Source organism: Malaya genurostris, chromosome 3 (genome assembly GCF_030247185.1).
Source record: "Malaya genurostris strain Urasoe2022 chromosome 3, Malgen_1.1, whole genome shotgun sequence".
Classification (NCBI taxonomy): domain Eukaryota; kingdom Metazoa; phylum Arthropoda; class Insecta; order Diptera; family Culicidae; genus Malaya; species Malaya genurostris.
Window position 1 is genome coordinate 25,425,075 of NC_080572.1, and position 7,268 is coordinate 25,432,342.

General features: G+C 35.4%; 1 pseudogene; it reads right to left on the reverse strand.

Moving 5' to 3' along the window:
• Nucleotides 1-291: 291 nt before the first annotated feature.
• LOC131439340 (uncharacterized) lies at nucleotides 292-3,408 on the reverse strand (annotated as a pseudogene).
• Nucleotides 3,409-7,268: the final 3,860 nt, after the last annotated feature.

The following is a 7,268-nucleotide window of genomic DNA, read 5'->3' on the forward strand; positions in this document are numbered from 1 at the left end:
TTCTGGGATTACCAGAAGATATGCATTGAAGGATGATTTACCAGTCCCAGGTCGGATCATCTAGAAACTCCCTGTACGATTTCAGCTAATCCCGATAAGTAACGAGGCTTTCGACCAGCGCTCAAGCTCAAGCTCAAGCTCAAGCTCAAGCTCAAAAATTCAAATGTAAATCAAGATTAGTGTAATCCACAATTTAAAACTTTGATTTTATATCTTTGAGAATTTTTTCTAAAGATTCGGCAATATGATCTTTCATATTAACATTCTCGAGATTTAAACGAATGTAATGTTTTATACAACACAGTTAACATATTCGATTTCTTTCCCACTTGAATTTTTCGTTTCTTGTTGGACCCCATGCTTGAGCTGTTCTAGCAAACAAGCAGCTAAATGCTTACAGCGAGCATTTCCCGCTTTGTACGAACCCCTTAACACTCCGAATACCAAGGGGGTAAAAAGTTACGCGGACTACCAAGGGTACCATAAAAAGTGGGAACGCTCATTTTGACTGACTATATCTTAACCATTTTTGGACCGATTTCAAAACTTTTTTTTACCATTAGAAAGGTAAATTCATTCTGAATAAAAACCATTTAAACCAAGGAAAACCGAATATTCTACTCAGAGTTATTATAAAAAGTTGAAACTAAATTCTGTTGAAAAAAAAGTGGGAACGCTCACTTCGGCTAGCCATATCTCAGCTGTTAGAAGTCCGATTTTGAAAGTTTGTTTATCATTGGACAGATACGTCTATCACAACATGAATGGAACAGGAAAGTTTCCAATTACACTTTGTTAATGAAAGTTATGATCAAAAACGTGACCAAAAGTCAAAGCATAAATTATCGAAAACTTCGTATTTTCGACATATCTTTAAATTCAAAGCGACGACCTATGCATTTTTATATACCAATAGATTGCATTTGATATCAGCTGTATGTTTTTGAAGAAATAAATTTAAACTTTACTGAGAATGTCTCAAAAAATTCGATATTGTCACAAAAATTTTAGAATATTAGAAGTATTCGAAGAATGCTATATACAATTTTGGTACACCAATCGATTGAATTTGATACCAGCTATAATGTACGGGAAAAATAGTTTCAAATTTACTAAAGAAAATCCAAAAATTAGAAATCGCACAGAAATTTTAAAATTCAAATAAAATTAAACCTGTTTTACACTTAGCAAAAAAATAATATCGAGCATTTAGGCTTAGTTGATCACCAATCGATTGAATATTGTTTCAAATAAAATTTTTAACAGGAAATTCTATCATATTTACTAAAAATCTCAAGTAATTTTGCATTTTTACAGAAATTTTTGAATCTTAGAGTTTTTTGTGACTTAGCTAAGCACGCATTCTAGAACATTCGTGTAACAACCGACTAAATTTACTTTCAGCTAAAATTTAAAAAATTTTATATATTATATTTACCAAAAATCTTAAAAAAAATCGATATTTTCACAGAAGTTTTTAAAATTGAAGAAGTTGTAGGCACTTACGTGGATTTGACGTAAGTGCACGTCTAAGAAATTTTGCTTACCAACTCAATGAACTTAGCAACGTGTAAAATTTTAGGAGTCCAATCTTATATTCATCATGCAGCATTCGGGAAGCCAAGCGATTGGCAGTTCCATGTGCTAAACTTTCAATCGTAGTCTTTTGTTCGACGCCTAGGTCTTTGCAGATCATTCCGAGTCGTATATCTTTTTTATTGAACGTAACTTCCTTTTTACGGGCGGCTTGTTAGGCCAGTACCAACCCCCCTGCCTCGCCGAAGAACTATCGTGTCAGCCCTATTTAGAATCCCACGCTAACACAAGGAAGGCTTCTAACACGGAGAATAGATGCTGCGTCGAGCCGCCTTTAACATGGGGAACAGACGCTCGGATTGGTTCGCTCTCCGTGTAGAAGAGACAAGCCCTCCTCTCTGTCAGAATACGACCAAGGTCCCAAGGGATGGATACCCGATCTTTCCTATGGTTACTCGTGCTAAGTGTCAAACAGGTTTTATTTTATTTTAATTTTAAAATTTCTGTGAAATACCTAATTTTTGATTTTTTTTTTGGTAAATTTGAAACTATTTTTCCCGTACATGAAAGCTGGTATCAAATTCAATCGATTGGTGTACAAAAATGCTTAGCTGTATTTAACATTCTTCGAATACTTCTAATATTCTAAATTTTCTGTGACAATATCGAATTTTTTGAGACAGTTTTGAGCAAAGTTTAAATTGATTTCTTCTAAAAAATATAACTGAAATCGAATGCAATCTATTGGTATATAAAAATGCATATGTCGCCGCTTTGAATTTAAAGATATGTCGAAAATACGAAGTTTTCGATAATTTATGCTTTGACTTTTGGTCACGTTTTTGATCATAACTTTCATTAACAAAGTGTAATTGAAAAATTTTCTGTTCCATTTATGTTACGATAGACGTATCGGTCTAATGATAAACAAATTTTTAAAATCGGACTTCTAACAGCTGAGATATGGCCAGAAAAGTAAGCGTTCCCACTTTTTTCAACAGACTTTAGTTGGAGCTTTTTATAATAACTTTGAACAGAATATTTGGTTTTCCTTAGTTCCAAATGGATTTTATTCCGAATGAATGAATGAAATTTCTAATGGTGAAAAAAGTTTTTTTTTTATTCAATAATATAATTTTAAGGCACACTGCTTAAGCTCTAAGGTGCCAAGGGCTTTTTCTAATTTTATTCTTAACGACTAACTTAAAACTAGGATAGTATAATTGGATAGTGTTGTATTGGGGTCGCAGTGGTCGAATTTGACAGATCCAGCCTTCAGCTGGCGATCGGCACCGGCCGGTGGATGGAATATGTCATGAGTCTTCCAGATGACGTTGGCCGCATCCTTCGGTCCGTGTGGGTCCGCGGGAAACACCCCCAGGCTACGAATACCCGGCGGGTGGCCCGCATGACTAGGGCGGCCTTCCGTGGGCGATGATGGTGATGTTACATAAGAGAACGAACAAAATATAGAGAAGTAAATATTGCGGAAAACGAAGTAAAATGGGGATATGGGAACGAAATGACTAAGAACGACAGAGATCTAATTAGTTGACATCGAGATGGAGAAGAGACGGGGAGGGGGGAAGCGAAAGAAAAAAGTTTTGAAATCGGTCCAAAAATGGCTAAGATATAGTCAGTCAAAATTAGCGTTCCCACTTTTTTTACCCCCTTGGTATTCGGCGTGTTAAAGTCCACTGAGATACATTATTTCCAAGCGAACTGTATGTGGAAGTTCTCTCTGATGAGATGATTGTCTTACAAATCCTGTTTTCTGTATAAGCTATACATATAACATGATTAGCTTCAAAAAACAGCACTCCATTCGCGAATTGGTCACAACGAATCACCAACATAATCTAAGATATCAACGAGATGTTTATGTAACCATCACATCGACTGTTATCTGACAGTTTTAGACAATTAGAACCTAGAACGAACTTTCTCAGTTTCTGTTTTCCTATGTTTAAACATAGTTCTAGAAAATGGATCCAGGATCCATAGTACTAGCCATGCAATGATTCTGTACACTAAAAATCGGCTGCGAAGTCTGTTGAAACAGAAAGGTCAAATTCCATAAAAGGAATGTAATGCCAAGACTTTGCTTTGACTCTAGAAAATGTAGCACAATTCGATCTCAAATTAAATTTCTTACCCTTAGAGTCCATTGTTATTGCTGACATCTTTTTGTCAGTTTTGTATCTGTGCTTCGAGTTTATTGAATCATGTAGTCACTTTGCTAGTAAAATTAATAATAATATGTTTTGACAATGTTTTGCAATATTTATTTTTCATGTTATTTATATAGTATGTATGAAGTAGAGATGGTCGGGTATCGGGTATTTTACCCGAAACCCGACCCGTACCCGTACCCGACGGGTTTTTGGTCGGGTACGGGTAAAAAATTTTATTTTCAATCGGGTACGGGTCGGGTACGGGTAAAAAAAATTTACTGCTTACTCGGGTACGGGTCGGGTCGGGTAAAAAAATTTACTACTCACTCGGGTACGGGTCGGGTACGGGTAAATTTTTTTTTCTGATCGATTACCCGACCATTTGTACTTCACATAAATATGTTTACACGTTGACGAGAATTTTTTATTGCAAAACAGTTGTTCCGAAAAATAAACAATTTGATTCAAGGGGTTTTGACATTCGCGCCTAGAACCAGACCTGAAAACTGGCATCTTTTTCCAGAAAAAACATTTTTTTTTCATTTAAAAAAAACGATCAATCATAGTTACGTGAAAAGTTATGTGAATATTTTCCACCCTACTTTTTTATAACATATTTAATAAGACACACTGCCTTAGCTCTAAGATGTTGCGGTCAGACCCTACTTTTCACGTAGGTTTTAATGGACTGCCATTTTAAAGCTGTTTAATGCACAATCCAGTAAAAATTATTTGATTTATATATAAAATGTAGTGTAGTACTCATATCACATTTAGATACCAGAAAACTGTTATTTTAAATATTGGTTGGAGATTTTCAAAATTTACATATAAATCATTAGGATTCTACCCATAAAAACATGAATATTTATTTCAGAAAATCTGCATAGAAGTTCTTCTTATTCTTCACTTTTGGGTGGTGTCACCTCACTTGAAATGACACCGATTGATGGCACAGCAAGTTGAGCTATATTGCCAGTTCGATGTCAACATTTCATAAGGGCACATAAACCAATGAGAGTTGCTCTTTGTTTACTTTCTCTTTTGTGAATATCTCCTTAATTTTCACGTGTACCTACAAAGTATTCGTGTAGGATGAAAGATAATATCTCCATGTTTCAAACATTACCAAATATGTAACGAACGTTTGTATAATAACGCAGATATAGTCGAAAGAGAAAGTAAACAAAGAAAATCAGTCAATTGTTTTTAGGCCCTTTTTTTTCATAAATACGTTTATTTCATAGGCAATATACATAAGTTTTTCTTCGCCGTGGCATCCACAATACATAGTAGTTTAAACCTAATACATTTCGAATATCATATTAGTATGTTGGTACTCATTAGTTAATCTAAACACTGTTTTTATCAAGCGAGTTGCTATTTTAAATTACATTAAATAAAATACAGTTATTTTGTACATGATCTTATAACTATTTCAGGTTTGTTTGTATCAGTTCACCACTTATATTCAATATCCTATAGTTGGCTATTGGTTTAACTCATGGAAGAGAAAACAGTCTAACATAAAATAAAATTCAAATTGGAACTCCAATGGATTTAATGAAATGATAAAGAAGTTTCATGTATGGAAGGTCACGACAAGCAAGAATGTCGCGAACTGGGACATTGGATAGTCTACCTTGGGTACGCAAGGAATTTATTAGTTGAGATCTGACATCACGAAACTCCACGCATGTCCAAACAACATGGTCAATATCGCGGTAACCTTCGCCGCAAGCACAATGATTAGTCTCGGAAAGTCCAATTCGAAGGAGATGTGCATCTAACGTGTAGTGATTGGACATGAGTCTGGACATCACACGAATGAAATCTCTACTCACATCCAGTCCCCTGAACCATGCCTTTGTCGATATTTTAGGAATAATTGAGTGCATCCACCGACCCAGATCATCTTTATCCCAAGAAGCTTGCCAGCTGGCAAGTGTTCTTTGGCGAGACGCGCTATAGAATTCGTTGAAAGCAATCGGTCTCTCATAAATCTCACCCTCAATAGCACCACGTTTAGCTAAACTATCGGCTCTTTCATTGCCTGGAATGGAGCAATGAGCCGGAACCCAAACTATTGTGATTTGATAATTATTATTCAATATGACGTTCAGGGACTGTTTTATTTTGCCCAAGAAAAAAGGTTCATTTTGGCAAGCAGCGTTTGAGCGAATAGCTTCAATTGCACTCAGACTATCTATGAAAAGAAAATAATGGTTTGGAGATAATGTGACGATTACACTCTTTAGGCCCTTTTGAAATGTTGACGTCGAGTTAGTTTACGTTTCTTTTCACTGAAAATCTCGATACGTGACAGTCGCAAAAGTACGGGTGAAAATCTTTTCACGCGATATGCTCAAATTTTCACCGTGTTCACTCGTTGAGGGTTCCAAGAGAGGTGGAACAGAAGTTCAATGGCTGTAAAAACCACCAGCTCCCGTTAACATCGTTGGTGTGGGTTTGTGAGGCTTACAAAACGGGCATATTTGATAGATTAATTTAAATCAAAATCATAATTCATTTTGCTTTGTAGTAAAAAAACGAGCTTAATCCACCTAGCAGTGAGATGATACCTTTTTTTATCAATCCGCATGTGTTTTTTGCATTAATATTCTTTGGTGTTTTAGTTCTCAGGGCATTATTTTATTGACCGTCATTTCAAGCGGCAAATTGAGATTTTAATCACTCATTACCCTGTAATATTTAGTCTAAAATTGTGACAGTTGATTGAACATTCCATGAAATGTCGACGTAAGTTTCACTTCAGAGTTTACAGTTATTTAGGGTACTTCCAGAGCCGGTATTCAGGAACCAGCATAACCCAAACCAATTCGTATGGCCAAAAACGAATAAATTGCAATAGTTTTGAGTCCAACTTTCAAGTTTTTTGGAATTGTCACCTTCTACATCGGTTCGAATTTTGAAATTTGATCACTCTGTAATTCTAGAATCGGAAGTCAGAATCGGATAAAATTGACCAATTTTGTATGGGACCGTAAGTCCTTTAATTTGAATTTTCGTTTTTGAAATTCGAGTTGGCATTTCTTGAGAAAACGAGTGAGCTTTGAGAAACGATTCGGACTGGAACCAGAATTCGAAAATCGATGTAGCCGAAGTCAGTTAAATTCACCTAAGGAGCTGTACAGTTTACATTTGAATCAAAATGTTTGAAAATCAGTGCAGACATCTTTGAGAAATCGTAGTACCTTCTGAATCAAAAATTGAAAAACAATAAAACTGAAATATGTTCATTTGGTTATGAATTATCCAAATCTGCAAACCCGATAACCTGATTAATTTACGTGGAATAGACATTTCTATACTAATCACCCTGAATCTTCTAAACCGGAAGTCAGATCTGAGTAAAAAGCGAGATGTTTTATAGGATCTTAAGGCCTTCAATTTGAATCTTAGATGGTTCTTAGATTCAATTTGAATCTTAGATCGATTCAGCCATCTACGAGAAAAATTAGTTATATTATTTTAAATGGATCCAAATGAAATTCAGGATGCTTGTTTGGGAGTATACGGCTTCTCAGATGAATCAGA